The sequence below is a fragment of the Canis lupus genome, chromosome 8, assembly GCF_011100685.1.
Source record: "Canis lupus familiaris isolate Mischka breed German Shepherd chromosome 8, alternate assembly UU_Cfam_GSD_1.0, whole genome shotgun sequence".
Taxonomy (NCBI): domain Eukaryota; kingdom Metazoa; phylum Chordata; class Mammalia; order Carnivora; family Canidae; genus Canis; species Canis lupus.
The window spans coordinates 19,918,861-19,938,482 of NC_049229.1; the positions used below are offsets into that span (position 1 = coordinate 19,918,861).

The window sequence follows — 19,622 nt, forward strand, 5'->3', positions numbered from 1 at the left end:
TAATTGAGATTTTGCTTGCAGAGCAATTTCTTGTACTCTTCCCCGGTTATCCAGCAATGGTTATAGCTTACATTAATATGTTACAATATCTACACTAGTAAAATTGTTGTAATGTATATAGTTGTATTGTAGGTGGATTTTTATCACATTTTTTGAGAAGTATAACCATTACAATCAAGACTAGAACTATTTCATCACCACAAAGATAGGTGTCAAGATTTAACAGTTCAAGTGAAATGTAGAAATACTGTGTTCCTTTAATTTTCTGCACTCTCCACTTTACATAATATTGAAGAGATGGACTTTCCGCCTGTTGTGTATCTTGACTCTGTTGTCATAATGTAATTGATTATATAAGCATGGCTTTATTTCTAGGCACACTATTCTCTTCCATTGATCTATGTGTCTGTTTTTATGTGAATACTGCACTCTTTGATTACTATTGTTTTGTAATATATTTTGAAGTCAAGGATAACAAAACCTCTGGCTTTGTTCTTTTTCAGATTGCTTTGGTTTATTTAGGGTCTTTTGTAGTTCTACACAAATTTTAGGATTGTTCTTTTTCTGTGAAAATGCCATTGGAATTTTGATAGTGATTACATCGAATCTGTAGATTGTTTCAGATACTGTGGACTTAAAAGTATTTCTCTAATATATGAACATAGCATATCTTAATTATTTCCATTGTCTTCAATTTCTTTAGTGTTTTTAAAGTTTCAGTGTAAAGGTTAAATTTATTTCTAGGTATTTTATTCTCTTTTTTTGCAGTTATAAATGGGACAGTTTCCTTAATAACTCTGAGAGTACATTACTATATAGAAATGCAACAGATTTTTATATACTGAGTTTTGTATCCTGCAACTTTACTGAAAAAAATTCAGTTGTAACACTTTGTGTGTGTGTGTGTGTGCGTGTGTGTGTGTGTAGAATCTTAAGGTTTTTCTATATATAATATCTCATTCTGCAAATAGTGACAGTTTTACTACTTCCTTTCTAATTTGGATGATTTTGATTAGTATTTCTTGCCTGATTGCTCTGACTAGGCCTTCCTATAGTAAATTGAATAAAAGTGGCAAAAGTAGGCATCCTTGTCTGGTTTCTAATCCTAGTAGAAAAGCTTTCAGCTTTTCACTGAGGTGATGTTAGCTGTGGGCTTTATATGATCTTTGTATATTATGGTATGCTCATTTCCTGTATACTTGTTTGGAAAGTTTTATCACAAATAACTATCGAAGAAAAAATATTTATTTTATCTTTTAAGGATATTTCCCTGGGTATAAATTCTAAGTTGGAAGTCTTTTTTCTTTTAACATTTAAAAAAAATAACTTTTTTTTTGCTTATATGATTTTGAAAATTCCATTATAATGTTTAATGAGACAAATATTAATATTTAACACTTCATTATATTTGTATCAGAACAAAGGAAAATTAAGGCTATATATACTAACCAGAATAAAAGATTTTATAAAACAATTTATATGACTATCCAAAGGAGGTGTACAAAAGAAACTTGCATTCATATATAGCACACAACACTGCAACAAAATGTACTGAGTTAGAATTCTTGAAATAGGGTAACTTGTTAAAATAGAACTTTATTTAAATTTTATAATAAAAATCCATATGGGCAAAATTAGAATATTTGAGCAATCAAACACAATTTAAGAGATTTATAAAGAATGTTATCTTAAAATAGACATTCTTTCCATATACTTGGAACATTGTTCACACACTAAAATTATATACTCAGCCACAAAAAAACTTAATAAATCCATGTAGAGGTAAAGTATGTTTATCTGACTCTGGATTTTTTCAAGATTTTCTTTGTTTTTTGCTTTATATCGTTAAAGGAATATGCCTAAGTTTTGTTGGGTTTTGTTTGCTTGTTTTGGTACTTGCTTGTATTCTTGTCACAAAACCACAGATCTAGAAAGTATAAATTTTGGGAAGATCTATGCCAGTATTCAAATACTTCTCCTCCTTCTGTCTTTTCCTCCAGGTATTCCAATTGTATATTACAACTTAAAATTGTCCCACAGTTCTTGGATCTTCTGCTGCCTTGTGTTATACTCTTTTCACTTCAATTTGAATAGTTTCTATTGTTTTATTCAGGGTCACTTATACTTTCCTGGCCTATGTCTAGTCTACTGATATTATTAAAGAATTCCCAGTTTCTATTTATTCATTTTTTAATATTACCTTTTAATTCATCCTTAATTTCTCTCTACTCATATTACTCACCTGTTATTGCCTATAGTCTATTTTTTTCCATTAGAGTCCTTAATATATTACTGTTATCTTAAATTCTCTGATAATTATGTGTCCTGTCTGAGTCTGGTTCTGATGACTGTTTTGTCCCTTAGGCTGTGATTTTCTTTATATTTTGGTTGTGTTTAATATCCTCTGTAGCTACAGGTGCCAGTGGCTTCAGATTTTTCTAATGTCCATGTATTTTATATAAATATATTTATCCCTCCTGATTTTTGTCTTAAATATTTCTCAGAATCTGTATCTTTCATCTAATCCAACTATAATCCACTGTTACTATATTTGACTCTTATATTTGTTAGTATAGTGGTAAGGTACAGGGGAGGTGGCATGTTCAATAATATCCAGTTGCATATCATTGCTTCAGGGATATTGTGTCTTGAGGCTGTGACATTTACAAGTGTTTGTCCAGTGGTATAGCTCTTCCCCCCAGGCTCCTACTCCATTCCTTGTCTGCAGTTTTCTTGAATGTTTCTTCCAAGCTCAGTTGTCAATTAACTGTTATACTCTAAGGTGATACAAAATGGCTAGAACATACTAGAGTCAGAGGCATTACCTTACACTAGCTGACAGAAGGCTCTGGCAAAATATTACCCTTGTGAAGAAGGCATTTGCTATGGAGAACTCTCCAGGTGTATTTCACAGTGAGTACTTTTTCTGTGCCCTTGACAGAGCCACCAGGGAATCAGTATGAAATCTTTAATAGAATACGTTGGGTTTCCTGATTTTAAGGAGCATGGACATATGGGAGTTCCCTAAGACTCTAGGCCCAAGATTTTCTCATTCTCCATTTCCAACAGTTTTTCAAAATTACCATGTTTCTTCCAGTTTATGGCTTCAGCTTCTCTAAACAAACAGATATAAGCTGTGATTGCCTGGATGCATTTGTCTCTCAATTCTTGGTGTGTATGGGTTTACATGGCTCATACTGAGTCAGCTGATCTTTTATAGATGACTTATATAAGTTAATGTCTTCACATAGAAGGGAATTATTTGGCTCCAGATTCTGTTATTCCAGAGCTAAACTGTGCTGTATTCTATAGAAGACTGAAAGAAAAGGAGAAAGAAAGCAATAGGAAATTGCTCTCTTCTGTAAATTTTGAGATAAAATATCTGTATAAACCTGAGTAAAAATATATTCCTTTGAGATGATACTTGAAGTATTTGAATAAACAAATTTAATACCCCCATTACAATAAGCTGGATCTTACACCTTTTCTAAGTTCCTTATATCCCTCATGGTGAAAATATAGTATGTTAAGAGCACCTGAGTCCATGGATTTGAAGAAGAAAATTGTGAGGCCAGCTTGAAGAAAGAATTTTTTTCTCAGCCTAATTATTGAGTTGCTTGCTTTAAAAAAAAAATATATATATTTATTTATTTATTTATTCATGAGAGACACAGAGAGAGAGGCAGAGACACAGACAAAGGGAGGAGCAGGCTCCACACAGGGAGCCTGATATGGGACTTGATCCCAGGACTCCAGGATCACGCCCTGGGCTAAAGATGGCGCTAAACCACTGAGCCACCCGGGCTGCCCAGTTTCTTTCTTTCTTTTTCTTTCTTTCTTTCTTTCTTATGTAGTCTTTCTGCTTTCTTTCTGGATGGTATTTCTGATTCGTTCTGTTCGTTCGTATTTCTTTCGGGGGTGGCGTTCTAGGGCCTTTTCCGTCTTCCTCACTTCCTTCCTTCTTTCTTCTTTCTTTCTTTCTTTCTTTCTTTCTTTCTTTCTTTCTTTCTTCCTTTCTTCTTCTTTCTTCTTTCAATATATTTAAATGTAGACCATTTTCATACATATATTTTAGAACTTGGTCTCTGTGACTTAAAAATTCTTGATTTTATAAGTGTAGAATTACATGTGGTGCTCCTTTCCAGAATTCTGAGATCATGACCTGAGCCACCCAGGCACCCAACATATGGAAAATTTTCTTATTTCTATTTGTTTCATTTACTTCGTTTATTCACTGGTGGTTATCAAACTGAGTCCTTTTTCTTTACTTTCCACATGTGCAATTAAAAAAAAGTGACTCTTTATAGTCATTGATATTCCTATATATTTTTCAGATTTGCTCCAGATCAATGATTAAATACACTGTTTATCATTTACTGTTTTCATGCTAATATAAGGCACCAGGAATCAACATATTTTCAGTCTATTCTTCATATGATAGTGATGAAATTCAGGAATTATAGTAGCTTGGCTACGTTCAAAGAGTTTCTAGGAATGAGGGTTGAATTAGCCCTTCTAAATACTGAAATATTTGAATTACATATTAAAATATTACCTGTCATTTCATCTTTGCTTTATGAATCCTTCCCCCAGATGGGCAGCAAGGTGAAGTGAGCTCCTACATCACAAATTCCTGGAGCAAAATGGATAAGCATCTCTTTGGTCAAGTCCCCCTAACTCCTAATGGGTAAAGAAATGCAAAATATTATTTCAGTATTTTTAGAGTTGTGTGTGTTATCTAGCTTTATAAATGCCATACTTCTGAACCCTCTCTTTTTTTTTTTAAGATTTTATTTATTTATTCATGAGAGATACAGAGAGAGAGAGAGGCAGAGACACAGGCAGAGGGAGAAACAGGCTCCATGCACCGGGAGCCTGATGTGGGATTCGATCCCGGGTCTCCAGGATCGCACCCTGGGCTAAAGGCAGGCGCTAAACCGCTGCGCCACCCAGGGATCCCTGAACCCTCTCTTAAAAAAAAAAAAAAAAAACTATTATAATTAAGCTTAATGTGAAGTATAACCATGATCATTTATGGTGATTTTGAAGGAAAATACCCTTGTTATTGTCATAACAGATAGCAAAAAATGACTGGTAAATTTGCCAATGGACACCTATTAATGTTTTTGAAAGCTGGAAAGAACACTATGGGGGCAAAAAGAAAATTGGAGTGATTGAGGATTAACTAGAAAATGAGGAAACATAAAACTAAATAAGGGATTAAATTCCAAGATGCTTTCTGGTGACCTACGAGCAAGAGAGCTGTATTGAGAAAAGGAAATGGAGTTAGTGGAATGTTGATTTCTTGTTCCCGTTTTAGCAAATTGAACCTTAAGGTTTTTGCTTGTAGGATGGTAAATTCCAGAAGAGGGGCTTCTCATCAGTGGAGCTAATTAGACGGGAAAGGTCATGAGACTGGAGCACTAGGTAAAACAAAACAACCACAACAAGACATTAGGAAAGAGGAGGAGGATTAGCTGAACTCATGCTGGTTGGAAAAGAAAGTATAACTTGTCTATTGATTATCAACTGAGTAGCTGGAAGGTGAGAGTTCTTAAGAATGGAAAAAGTGATGTTAGAGGCAGTGGGGACAGGATAGAAGAGTTTAATAAATTGAGAAGTGTGGTATATAACCTATCAAGAAAGCCTTCATACGTGGGTATGTATGCATACCTATATAAAGACAGAAAACTAAAAGAATGTGAATAGTTTAGAATCTATTCTTTGGATGAACACTGAGTCCAGCCATGTTCTAGGCACATGATTAGGAATTGAATATACAGTGTTGGACAAGAAGGACTTGATCCCTCCCAAGTCATAGTTTTCAGTGGAGGTGAAGCTCATGAGTCTTTGGTATTGGAAATCTAATTCTTCTGTATTGCTGTATTTTCTCAGCTTTCCTCACAGAAACATGTGAGGAAACATGCTACTAATTAGATAAGACACAAAGCAAAGATCTAAAAAAGATAAAAAATTAAGATTAAAATAGACCAGTGACAGTAAAACATGATCTCCAGGATCATGCCTTGGGCAAAAGGAAGATGCTCAACTGCTGAGCCACCCAGGCATCCCCACTTTTGTAAAATTTAAGGATATATACACACTTTACAAAATATTTAAATATATACACTTGGAGTTTAAGGAGGTGTTCCTAAATGACAGTCATCCTACTGAAAATTGTATAAGATTAAGAAGCATCATAAGACAAATACATCATCTATATTATTTTGATAAAGCAGAATCTTAAGTTGATATTTCATATCCATAGATTTTCATCAGTATTCTCTATTTTACTACAGTGAAGAATGCACTAACAGAGGCATGGTGTATTATAAGTTGCCCCCCCCCTTTTAAGTGTGCTGTGGTTGTTACCTAGTTTAATGTACAGATTACTTAAACACATAGTGTATTTACTATTTACTAGTGTATTTACTTCCACTAGTTCATAATGTAAGTGGAGCCCTAAGATCTAGCTGTGAAGTTGTATTCACCAAAGTGTCTTGAAATAAGTTTTGTCATTGCAGCTGTAGTTGCTGCTTTGAACAGAGTCCCATTCTGAGACTCAACACACACACTGGCCTTTCCAAACTTTCTGATATGTCATCAACACTTTCAGAGTGCAAATGTGTGTGTTGGACTTCTCCCAAATATAACTTTAGATTTGTGAAAATTTTCAGAGAGTTGAGCTAAATCCACTTTGTCTTTCAGCATGTAAGAAATTTGAACCAGAATTTATCACATTTTCACAAGTCCAGGTTTCCCCACTATCTGAAAGTAGAGTGCTCTTATGGAACTCTTCTGAAGCTGAAATGGAGTAAAGCAAAGAGTGTTTTCCACTTTTTGGAAGTTAGCATTAAACCATTTAGCATATGAAAGATCTACATTAGTACTTGTTTTCACTAACAAATCCGAAGAGACTTTTTCTTGTACTAGAAAGGTAGATCTCTGGTAAAAAAGCAGAGTGGTGTAATGTGAACTTCTGGAAAGTGGAGAATGGTTGTATCTCAGTGGGCATTTCTCAGAATTTAGTAATATTAGTAAACACATTCCTTGTGACACGAAAAATCATACAGGATTTAAAAGACAAAAATAAAGTTCTGTACTTTCATTTCTTTGGTAAAATATTTCCAGTCTAAATGAAGCTGTTTTGATTATAAACAAAAGAATTGTCAAGGCAATTTGTGATTGTTTTCATTCAGAAATAATAATTTAAAAATTCCATTTGCATCAATTTTTAAAATAGCTTGTTCTTGAATAGAAGTGGAATAAAGATTATCCTATATTTGTATTTTCAAATGTGGGTGATCAATTCCTTTATCAGTTGTCTTCCCTCACTCCTGAATTGCTTCAGGTTGAAAAGGGCAAGGATTTCTGGAAAGGGACATAGAAACAATTATGAAAATTACATTTCTATTTCCAGAGATATCACTTGGTTCAGAATTCAAAGTCAATTTTTAAAAAGACAAATATATTCCAGAGCTAGGGGAAAGTAATGTGATACTCAGATCCCAGAAATGAAGAGAAATCACAATTCAGTCACTATGCTATTCCTTATTCTGGAAAAATCTGCCACTATCTGGTAGTGTAGCATATGGGTATTTTAAAGGTGTAGAGCTGGGAGAAAGAAAAAGACAGGGTCCCAAGAAATAAAGTTGGATCAAACACCTCACATTTTAAAAAGTGAGTTGCAAAGGTCAGAATACCAGTGAGTGAATTGCAAACACATTACCTCTTTTGGTTTCAGATAAAAGGGAAATTAGCATGCATAGGTCTGTTCTTCAGATCTATGCAGGTTTTTCTAAAAATTATTTTCTAGACTAGATAGATCATATGGCATTTGTCTTTCTGATGTACTTCATTTGGCATTATGCCTTCGAGGTCCATCTAAGTTGTCATAAATGGCACTATGCCATTCTTTTATGTCTGAACAATATCCCATTGTGTGTGTATATACAAAATTTCTTTATCCATTCATTCATTAATTAATGCTTAGGTTGTTTCTGTTTCTTGGCTATTGTAAATAATGCTGCGGTGATGGTGGAGGTGCATATATCTTTTAAGTTAGTGTTGTACTTTTCTTCGGATAAACACGTAAAGTAGTGTTGTTGGATAGTGTGGAAGTTCTGTTTTTAATTTTTTGGTAACTTTGATAGTGTCTCCACTGTGATTGTGCCAATTTACAACCCAACCAACAGTGCATGAGGGTTCCCTTTTCTAAACATCTTTGACAAAACTTATTTCTTTTGATAAATGTCACCTCATACTTCTCAGAACAGCTATTCATTGTGTTTTTTTCATTTTCCTGATTAGGGAAATGGAGCATTTTTCCTGTGCCTGTTGGCCATCTGTATGCTATCTTTGGAAAAATGTTCAATTCCTCTACCCACTTTTTAGATTTTTTTTTATTGAGTTGAAGTTCTTCATGTATTTTAGATATTAACTCTTTATTGGATATAGGATGGTCAAGTGCCTTCTCTCATTTAGTGGGCTGCTATTTCATTTTGTTCCCTGAGGGAGAGCTTCATTGGCCACTAAACTTGTGACAAACCTGAAGCCTACTTCTCAGGCCAAAGCTCCAGGATAGGCAAAGAGGCCTCCTTTACAGAAAGACTGGCAGGCAAGTTAGCCTCCCTCTATTATCAGTACAGTGCCCTGGGGGTGATGGCCTGCCAAGAACTCTTTCCAACTTTTACAGTCTTGTGGGGCCCAGGAATGCAAGCCCCAACTCTACCTGAGCCAGGTGATTGAGGGGCATCTGCTGGGCAGAGCTGCAGAAACCAGGTCATCAGATGAAATAACCAAGGCCCCGGACACATGTAAATCTCCCCTCTGGGAGCCAGTTATACTCTGGAGTACAGTGGAGGATAAGCACAAAGATTGTGCCTATGCTCCCAGTCATAATGGGAACCACAGTCACAATGGTTAGCTAATAGGTCTCCTTCACAGAAAGAATGAACTCTTGAGTTTGTTGTAGCTGTTTAAGGATTCTATTGGCTATAATCCTGTAGGGCCCATGAGCATAAGCCCTACTGACCACCTAAACCAGGCAACATAGAGGTGTCCTCTGGCAGTAGTCACAAAAATCAGGGCCCCTGACAAAGGTATGAGTTCTTTCTGGGTAACACCTGTTACTACAATCCACTGGATCAGGAATGCCAACTCCCCTAACATCTAGAGCCAGGTGATCAAGAAGCATCCCCTAAGTGGCAGCAATTTAAAAAAAAAATTAGGGCACTGGATGTGTGTAAGAAATCCCTTCCAGGAGATCCTGGTCCTCTGAAGCATGGCAAAAAAAGAATGTGAAGACGGCACCTCCTAGTCTCCATCCCCTGGGAATGTTCCAGCAGGCTCCTAGATTTGTGTGTTAAATTAGATGTGTGCCCCTCAGGCCCAAGCTTTAATACAGACAGGTGAACATGCTTTCCTTTGGCCACAAGCAGCTGTCTCTGAGCCGGGCTCTAGAGGATGGGTGTGAGTTTGAATGTGTGGGCTCTTTAAGAGCAGTTTCTCTGATTCTACAGTCTTGGGGGTCTTGCAATATGAACCCTGTTGGTTTTCAGAGTTAGATGTGTTTAGAGCTTGTCTCTCAAGTGTCATAAATGTTCAGGTGCCTGATGTGGGGTTTGAATCCTTGGATCCTCAGAGACATGTTTCTAGTTTTGCATTCTCCCGAGACTGTGTATCCTTGCACCAGGAGTGGGGTTTATTGTGAGATTCTGTTGCAGCCTCTGAATCCACTTCTCAGTTTTCTTCCATTTGTCCAATGTGTAGCTGTTATTTAGCCTTTGCATTTTTTAAAGGGAATTTTCCATATGTAGCTATAGCTTCAGTGGGTCTGTGGGTGGAGGTCTGTTCAGGATCTTCCTACGTCACCATTTTCACCAGAACCTTCTGGAATTTATATTTTCTGTGTCCTGAACAGTGTGCTGCCAAAAATTTAAAGTGGCTTCAATTACCAAACAGAAGCAAATCCTCAATGGAGTTATTTCACATCCAGGCTGTAAATTATCCCACAGATAAAAGTTTAAGGAAGATAGCTTGCAATAAAACCACAGACAAAAAACACATGAGAAAACCAATCACCATGACTGAGTCCAGAGAAATAACCAACTGCACAATCATGCACCAAAAATTGCACGTCTGTTATTGAGTCCAGAGTATAGAATTAGCTTATAAATGCATTTCATATTTTAATAAAATATCTTAAACATGAAATAAGTAGCACCTCATAAATAGCCAAACATTTGAAAAAGAACCACTTTCTAGAACTAAAATACAATTAGAAAGTAACCTGAATGGATTATGATAGCTAGTCAAGCTACAGAACATCAAAGGTAAATGATCTTAAAAACAGCCTAAGAAGAATAAAAACTAGATTAACATTTAATTTCTCAAAAGCAATAATAGAAACAAGAAGTCCTATCTACCATTCAACTATAAGAAGAAAAAAAAAAAAAGCTTAAAACTATGTATTGAGGAAACTATTTTAATATTGTAGAAGAAACTATTTTTAGGCAAACCAAATTCTCAATATAGGCTCTTCTAAACATAAGAAATATTATGTGTGGAATATAAGAAATGAGCAAAGAGGGGGGAAAAAGAGGGCAAAGCAAGAAACAGACTTAGCTATAGAGAACTGATGGTTACCAGAAGGGAGTTGGGGGGCGGATAGGTAATAAAGATGATGTAGATTAAGAAAATGCACTTGTGATGAGCCCGGGGTGTTGTACAAAATATCAGTTCAACACTTTTATACACCCCAAACTAATATCACACTGTATATTGAGAAGCTGGAATTTGACTAAAAACTTTAAAATTTGAGGTTTATATTTTTAAAAATTGGATTTGGAAGTTCTAAAATGCAAAGAAGAATAGCAAAATATTAGCAATTACATGATTAAGGCAAATAAATACTGCATTTACAAAATCATAAAGGTATGATAATGATGGCCAATTAGTGGTTTTCTAAAAGAATATTGAACATTCGCTTATATATCCTACATGCCTAGAGCAATGATGATGGTAAAAGAGGGAGGCCTTAAAAAAAAATCATTCTAATATCTTTGAATAGCTGAAGAGAAAGATAAATATATTGATAAATGTAAACATACCAATAAAGGCCTTTACTGCAAGAATCTGAACAGCCCGAAGTTAGCCTCTTTGGAAGTCTGCATATTATAGATCTGATAAATCGACTTTTTAGCCTTTCTATTGGCTCTTGAAGTTTTCTTGCTTTTTTGATATACTTCAGCTGCTCCCTCATTTGCCTCCTCATCTCTCCATTCATGTTACTCTAGAGTGTCTCTTTGTAATATTGTCTGTCCCTTTGGAATACTGTTTGAACAGCTGTTTGTGCCGAGAACAACACTTATTGTGGTTTTAATCGACTGCATCTCTTAAGATATTTTTTTTCATGAATTGAAGTGGCTTTTAACAGTAGAGTTTGTGTGTAAGGGGAAATTCGTTTTCTCACTATTGTATGTATACATTTGTGTCATGTATCCTATAACATCACAAGGGAGAAATGTGGTATAATGATATAATGGAAAAACACTAAGAAGAATTTCTTGTCTCTGCTATGCACTAATTTGCTCTGTGATCTTCTCAGTTCACCTAACCTCTCTGGATAATAACACTTGTTCTTCCTACCTTGAGGATAAAAAAGAGCTAATAGCTATTAAATTGCTCTGAAACAGTTCAAAGTGTTACTATTACAAAAGAATAGGCCACTTATCAAAGAAAAAAAAGAACACAGCTAAGTCTTGCAGTCACTTCACTTATTTTTTGTCAAGCCTTAGGGAAATATTCAATCAAATGTTGAGCTATCCACTTTAGAATCCTTCAAGCCCTAAAATGATCAATATTTGCCTCTCTTTCTATTTGTACCAGGTAGCTTTGATATGTGTACAAGGTTAAGGGAGAAAACTCAGTTTGGATGTGTTTTCCACATGATGATAAGGTCTGATGCTAGCTACAATGTATTGACTGTAAGTATCAACATAAAATATTTTAATTATTCATAAATAGTGTTTTGAATGGGAAAAATTCTTCAGGTATATTGGAGAACTTCTTTTCTTTCTTGGAGGTGTTTATAAATTAGCCCAGACTAAGTGTGTAGAACCTTATGAAGGCAAATAGATGAACTGCATTCTATATAAATGTTCTTCTTTTATACAACTATACTGGGCCAATTATTTTACCTATCCTGGAACATGTAGCTTTTTCTAAGAATGATTACTTGATCATTCAGTCATGTAAAATAATTACATTAAGATTCTTCTCTTTACAGTGAGAATGTGGTTTCAACCAACTCTCCTCTTGAGAATAGCTAAGGAAATTGAAAGAAATTAATTTTTAATGATTTTTCTTAGAGGTCTAGGAGGAGCTAACAAATCAGTGAGAAATTGGAGAAACAAAGTGAGAAAAAAGAAGGAACTCTGGTAATTCTAATAGAATTACTTTTAGTTCAAAGTTTCTTCCAGTTCCGTAATTGTGGCTGAGAAGTTGAGAGACTGATGACTATCCACGAGGAGTCAAGCATCGGGGGGAAGAATTTGGAATTCAAGGCCTACCAAAATGGAGCAGCCATTATTAACCACTAGACTTAATATATTCTGTCATTGTGAACATCCTACTCTTGGGGCAAGATGCTTGCCCCAAAATAGGATGATAACTTCATCCAAAACCTCAAATTATCTCTCTATATTAAAAAAATACAGTGAATGTTTTTAATAAAATAATAATCAAGCATATGTAGAAACATGAACTTCAGTTGACAAATCAAAAGACATTATAGACAATAAAAAATCCCTGTGAATCCAGGGTGCGGTAGGATAAAAAGTTTGTGATTAGGGAAGTAAGACAAAATTGAGAATTTAAGTCAAGAACTGACAACTATTGAAAAGAACTAAATGGAATTGATAACTCAATGAATAGGTTATGTTCTAAAAGATTAACTATAGTTAAACTATAGTTAAAAAGCAAGTAAGTACAGTATAAGACATCAGAAGAAAATATCCAGAGAAAAAGAATAAAAAACACTGGAAATTGTGCAAAGGACATATCAAGTACAGGGAAAAAGTCTAATATATATACTTGGAGTCCTAGCAAGGAGAGGGGAAAGAAGATAGAAGTAATATATAGAGAAAATAAGAAGAAACAATTTCAAACTATCAAATATTGAGACTTATGAAAAACATATGAATAAATCTTAAAAGCAAGAAAAACAAAATGATGTGTTCTGATGGTACAAAAATAAGATGGGACTTATGCCTTAAACAGTGAAGATCAGACTAAGATTAGTATATTTAATGTTCTGAAGGAAAATAACTGGTGAGTAAAATGATAAAACCCATTAATATGTCCTTCAAGAAACCAAGTAACTAAATACCAACAGCTCAAAGGCTATTAACAGATATTAAGTATGATGAAGGGTAAACTGGTGAATTGGAAAATATTTTTCTAAAAGAAAGAGATATGTGAAGTTCTATTTGTTGTTTTATAAACAAATTATCACAAACTTAGTACCTCAAAACAACATGTGTTTATTATGTTGCAGTTGCTATTGACCAGGAGCATGAATATCATCTCCCTGGGCCCTCTGCTTAGGGTTTCACAAGGTTGTGTTCAAGTTGTCAGTCAAGCTGTGTTCTTTTGTATAGCCTGGGGTGGTCCTCTTAGCTCATTCAGTGACTGGAAAAAGTCAGTGCCTATAGAACCCAGGTTCTTGTTTTCTCATTGAATGTTGGCTAGGGACTGCTCTCAGGTTTTAAAGATCGTCTTAATGTATATTAATGCATGTGGAGCAATCAGTACTCTCAAGTGCTTCTGATCGTAGAGAATATTGCTACAGATACTTTGAAACACTGTCTGGGAAGGTCAATTACATCTGAAAACTGATATATAATCCAGAAATTCCTTCTTAGAAGCACCTGAAACATAGGTATATAGGGTCACCAAAATACATAACAGAATGTTCATCACAATACATTTGTATTACAGTTTGTAATATACCTCTTGTTATGGACTGAAGTGTCTTCTCTCCCAATTTACTATATTGAAGTCCTAACCCCAGTGCGGCTGTATTGAGAAATAAGGCCTTTGAAGAGATAAAGCTAAGTGGGGTCATATGGGTAGTGCCAAATCCAGTATCACTGGTGTCCTTATAAGAAAAGGTAGAGACACGGGGGATACATGTACCACAAAAAGGCCATGTGAGGACACAATTAGAAAAATGACCATCATCAAGCTGAGGAGAGAGGCATCAGGAGAAATCAGACCTGCTGGCACTTTGGTCTTAGACTTCCAACCTCCAGAACTGTGAGGAAATAAATTTGTTGTTTAAGCCACTGTCCTATATTTTGTTAAAACAGCCCTACCAAACTAATACAATATCCATACTGAAAATAACCTGAAAATTACTCGATCTCCATCAGGAATAGAATAGATTTTGCTATAGTCATGCAGTGAAATACTATGTAGCAACGAGGAATAATGATTTACAACTAGATACACGATATGAGTGAATCCTACAAAGACAACTTTGAGAGCCAGTGTCAGTCATGAAGTAATAATAGATATTTTATACCAATTTTACTATAATTTTAAATACATGTAGTTTCTATTAATTTCATAAGTATTGGGCATTGAGTCATACTTAATTTGACAAATATTTGATTTGCCTACTACATTCCATAGAATGTGTGAGGGGTCTATTATTGAGCCAATAGAGATTCCCATCCTTAGGTAGTTTATATTCTAGCAAGGGATACTCAAAAAACCACCACTGTGGTAAGTACATAATTAGTCTATTGGATGGGTGCTCTGGGGGGAAGAAAAAAAGTAGTAAAAGTGGAATCAGTGGTATTTGGGGGAAAAAGTTGCAATTTGAATAGCCTGTTCATAATAGATCTCATGAAGGAGGCATTTGAACCATTGCTTGAGGTATGAGTGATTTTTGAGGAGAATTTCAGGCGTAGAGAAGAACTGGTGAAAAGACCCCAAACTGAGAATGTTCCAGACAAAACTGAAGAATATCAGTGGGTTCAGAAGGCCTGGAGCAGAGTGAAAATGTGAGAATTAGAAAAATGATTGGGAAGTTTGGAGATGGGGAATAAATAATGTGGGCTTTTAAGCAATTATAAACACTTTGGTTTTTGAAATGAGGCATTTGGGAAAGAGCAGTGATGTTATGATTTACTTACTGAAAAGATTACTTTAACTGCTATGTGTTGTGAATAGACTATAGCAGGGCAAGAGTAGACACAGGGAAATTTGTTAGGTTACTAGAATAATCCAGGTAGACATGATGATGGGTTAGGGAAGAGTATTAGGTTTGAATGTAGTAAAAAGTGATTGGATTTTGGATGCATTTTGAAAATAGAGACTGAAGAATGATCTGATAGATGATGATACAGAATGAGGAATAAATGGCCACAGGAAAAAAAAAAGTTGCCATAACCTAAAATGAGAAATCCTGGGTATGGAATGATTAGGTGGGAAGAACATGTCAGGTTAATATGTCTCTTAAGCATCCAAATGAGAATGTTCCTTAGACATGATGAGGTTATCAATTGCTACATAAATTATACCCCAAATCATGCTGGGGTACAATAGCCATTTTATGATATTTCATAATTCTGAGGAATGATTTAGGTTCAACTATGGAATTTTAGATTGTCACCTTTGGAGTCTCATTAGGATGTACCAGAAACTGACCTGGCTGAAATATCCAATATGGCTTTATTCAAATGCCTAGTATTTCTCTGTGGATGGCTGGAAATCTAGGACATGGAGGCCAGGTAAGCTTCTCTCTCTCTCTTTTTTTTTAATAATAAATTTATTTTTTATTGGTGTTCAATTTGCCAACATACAGAATAACACCCAGTGGTAGGCTTTTCTCTATAGGGCGATTTCATGTCTCTACTTGGTCTCTCTGGCCCAGTAGCTGGACTGCTTAAATGATGGCACAGGGCACAAAAGCACAATACCAGAACTTGCTAGGCCCTCATAAGGTTTAGAACTTGAAATTGGACAATCCCACTTCCTCAGTGTTTATTGGATTAAGGAAATCACATGACCCTACTCAGAATCAATATGGCAGCAGTCTCTAAATGCTATAGGGGTGCAATTCACTAGAGCCATTTTGGAGATTTGGGGGCTAAATGTCATAAACACATTAGATATGAGAGGTCTATTAGGCATCTAAGTATAAATATCAAGGAGATAGTGAGACATAGGAGTTGAAATTTAGTAGTCTGGTTTGGAGATAAAATTTCTAGAATTTTTGGCATATTGAGTACGTGAAGTCCCCAAGAAAGTGATTTACATGAGAATCAAATAGTGAAAATGTTCCCATTATGTTTTTTATTTTATTTTATTTTTTTACAAAGTCTTAGTGAACTTGAGGCATTTCACACTTGATACAAGATACATAGGTAGACAGATAGTGATTTAGTTGTATGGCAACCTAGGGCTCATTGTGTTACCCTGTGAGTTTGTTGTATTATTTAGCTGATATAATTTAAAAGAAAAACAAAAGTGTGTAACTTAGCTGGATGTACAGTGTGGCCTTGAGGTAAACTAAATGGAAAAAATATCCTGCTCTGATCCCTTTTAGACGTCTCTGGGTATGGGAAAACACTAAGAAATTGTCAAAATATCTTGAGGGGGTTAATGGTTAGTCTCATTAGTCTCTGCTGGACACAAAGGCTCAGAGGAAGTAGCCTTAGAAAGGTTCGAAGTATTTCCATTTTCCTGTTGAGTGTCGTCTCCCCACCAGTTCCCATCGTCTACTCTGAAAAGAGCAGAATAATACCCCAGGTTGAACCTGACCTATGTGTTACCCATTGCAGTTGAAACTTCCTGTGCTTTTCCAAGCCTGCTCTCTCCAAAAGATTTAATAAAATCCAGGAATGTTTGTTGAGCTAGAGGGATAGAGTCTGCCTTGCCTTTGATGGATAAGGGTATTCGATGGAGGTTTACAGTGGTAATGACCAAATGCAGGTGTGACAGTGGAAAGAAAGCTGGTCCTGCCTTGTTTGTGAGACAATGCTCTCTGCCAACTTTTCCTCCGGACCTAAAACAATAGCCTAAATGGCTAAAGAATGCTTGAAACAGATATGTCAGCTGTGCCTTTGGACTTAGGAATGAACTAACAGTGTTTGAACTGTGCAGGTCCTCTTATATTGCAGATCTTTTTATAAATACAGTGCAGAACTATAAATGTATTTTCTCAGGATTTTCTCAACATTTTTTTAGCTTGCTTTGTTGTAAGACTGTAGAACATAATACATAAAATGTGTTAATCAGTTGTTCATTATCAGCAAGGCTTCTAGTGAACAGTAGGGTATTAAGCTTTTGGAGAGTAAAGTTGCGTGTGGATTTTTGACTGGAGGGTAGATTCTAACCCCACCTTGTTGAAAGGTATTTTCTTTTGCTATGTAAACACTGATAAGGCAGAGCCAAAGTTTGAGGGTCTAGTTTAAGCAGAGAAAGTCAGCCACTTAAACTAAGTAGTACTTTAGATATTTGGCAAAAATTAGATTAGGCATAAGGAGTCCTTAAAGTCTCTGGGTATAATTGACTCACAGTAAATGAGACTTGAGTTTAGGCAATGGCATTTTAAGAAGAAAGAACATGAGTTGGCATGGGTGCTCCTTCTTCCTTTCTCCCTGGGGAAACTAGTTTAAATAGTAGGTGGCTGTTTCAGAGTTAAGATATTCCGTGATCTGGGTTCTCCAAATATGCTATTTTAGTATCCTTGACAACTGCTTCAAACTGTGTTTAATATAGATCTTTACGAGTAGAACCAAACCATTTAAATTGCATCTTCTCTTGGTATGATATAAACGTAGAGTAAATAGACTAGTCACTCTTTAGTTACTGTCAAAACTACACTGAGCAACGTTACTGGATGCATATGAACTTATTGCACCACTGAATTGGGAAGAATTAGGCTCAAGGGGAATGGATGCTGATTTGGTAGCCTTCCCTTCACACTTCAGAGCCCTTACAGATTTACAGCAAAATTTGCCCTTTTGAGATAATCTGTGCCTGCTTCTTCTGTATGATGCTTTTTTTTTTTTTTCCTTCAGTACTAAGCATAATAGTTTATGGAACCCATTTTTTGTTTCTTAATGAGGAGAGATCACCCCACAACAGTGTTTACCAGTAGAGGTGTGTATGTGTGTGTGTGTGTGTGTGTGTGTTTGTCGCTCTCTGTTTCTAGTTGCAGCTACTTGTGTATATTTCAAATATGAAATGATACATGCAGCTCCAGTCCAAGTTTCCAACTGTATGGAATCTACCATCTTCAGGATTGATAGGAAGATTTTCCTTCTCATCCACACATAATAATTTTATTCCCAAAATGCAATAAAACCATCCCTTGTAGCTTGTTAAACCCACTTTCTGCTTCTGAAAATTGAATATATGGAAGTAGAACTTCTGGAGGAAGCTGGGAACTAAGGGTGCAAATAGCATGCATATATCCTCACAATAAAATAATACATAATCAGGTACAGCTGTTAATTTAGTTGACCTTCAGAAAGCTTTAGTGTAGGGCAGCCTGGGTGGCTCAGCGGTTTAGTGCTGCCTTCAGTCCAGGGTGTGATCCTGGAGACCTGGGATCGAGTCCCACGTTGGGCTTCCTGCATGGAGCCTGCTTCTCCCTCTGCCTGTGTCTCTGCCTCTCTCTCTCTCTCCATCTCTCATAAATGCCTCTCTCTCTCTCTCCGTCTCTCATAAATAAATAAATAAAATCTTAAAAAAAATATAAAAGATAGCTTTAGTGTCGTATTCAGTGACTGGGGGAAGGGACCAGGAATGGGAAGGTTAAATGTATTTTTATCTTCAAAGGCCAAAATGAAGCCTGAGTATAATGCTAGGTATTTTCACAAACTCTGCTACAGATCAGATATAGGTTGCATGTAAGTTGAAGGCTTTGGTTTTAGTATCGTTTAAATTTTAACTTTGTATCTTCATAAAGATGTTTGTAGAAATTTGGAAAACATTCTGTCCAGGGCTGTACTTCCTCCAACTGTTTGAATTACAACTAGGCTTTTAGGTTCTTTCTTTAGTCATTTTGGGTTAATTCCTGTCCTCCATCCTGATTTATAGCACTTCATAATTTGACCTGCTTTTTGTTTGGAGCTTCTTGTAGTGCTCTTTTCTAAAACCTCTGGTGTCTCATCTCTCGCTAGGGAACAAATCATTGCAATCTCAATGCCATGAATGCATTGAGCTTATAATTCATGTGTATGGAGGCATCTATCACCACACCTTCCAGTTCAAGCTCATAATTCCCCTGTGGATATTGTAGGGGAATAAACCACTGATGCAGGTGTAGAACTGCTATGGAGCAGAGAGGAATAAGTGACTAAGTAGTTACTTTATTTAAAACTGAGGTTTTGCCTTGATATTATTCCTTCCCTAGTACTTGATCCTTTATTTTTATTATTATTATTTTTAATTGATCCTTTATTTTTATTCTATTCTACCTCTCCATTGGTCATGGTCAGACAATAATCTCTGGAAACCAAATTTAAAAATCTAGCAAACAAGATTGAAACTGAGAAGTGGGAGATCCATGTAGATTCCTGATTACAAAATCCCCAACTGGT

General features: G+C 35.7%; 2 long non-coding RNA genes across 3 annotated transcripts in view; one reads left to right on the forward strand and one right to left on the reverse strand.

Moving 5' to 3' along the window:
- The window catches only part of LOC111097010, a 56,595-nt gene extending 47,738 nt beyond the window's left edge, over positions 1-8,857 (reverse strand). For both annotated transcript variants that reach the window (XR_005363207.1, XR_005363206.1), the window contains exons 1-2: positions 8,732-8,857; positions 4,556-4,680 (exon numbers count right to left, since the gene is read on the reverse strand). This is a non-coding gene — a long non-coding RNA (uncharacterized LOC111097010). The remainder of the gene's footprint in view (positions 1-4,555; positions 4,681-8,731) is intronic.
- LOC111097011 overlaps positions 4,587-19,622 on the forward strand; it is a 56,806-nt gene continuing 41,770 nt past the window's right edge. The window contains exons 1-2 of the long non-coding RNA XR_005363208.1: positions 4,587-4,687; positions 11,890-11,987. This is a non-coding gene — a long non-coding RNA (uncharacterized LOC111097011). The remainder of the gene's footprint in view (positions 4,688-11,889; positions 11,988-19,622) is intronic.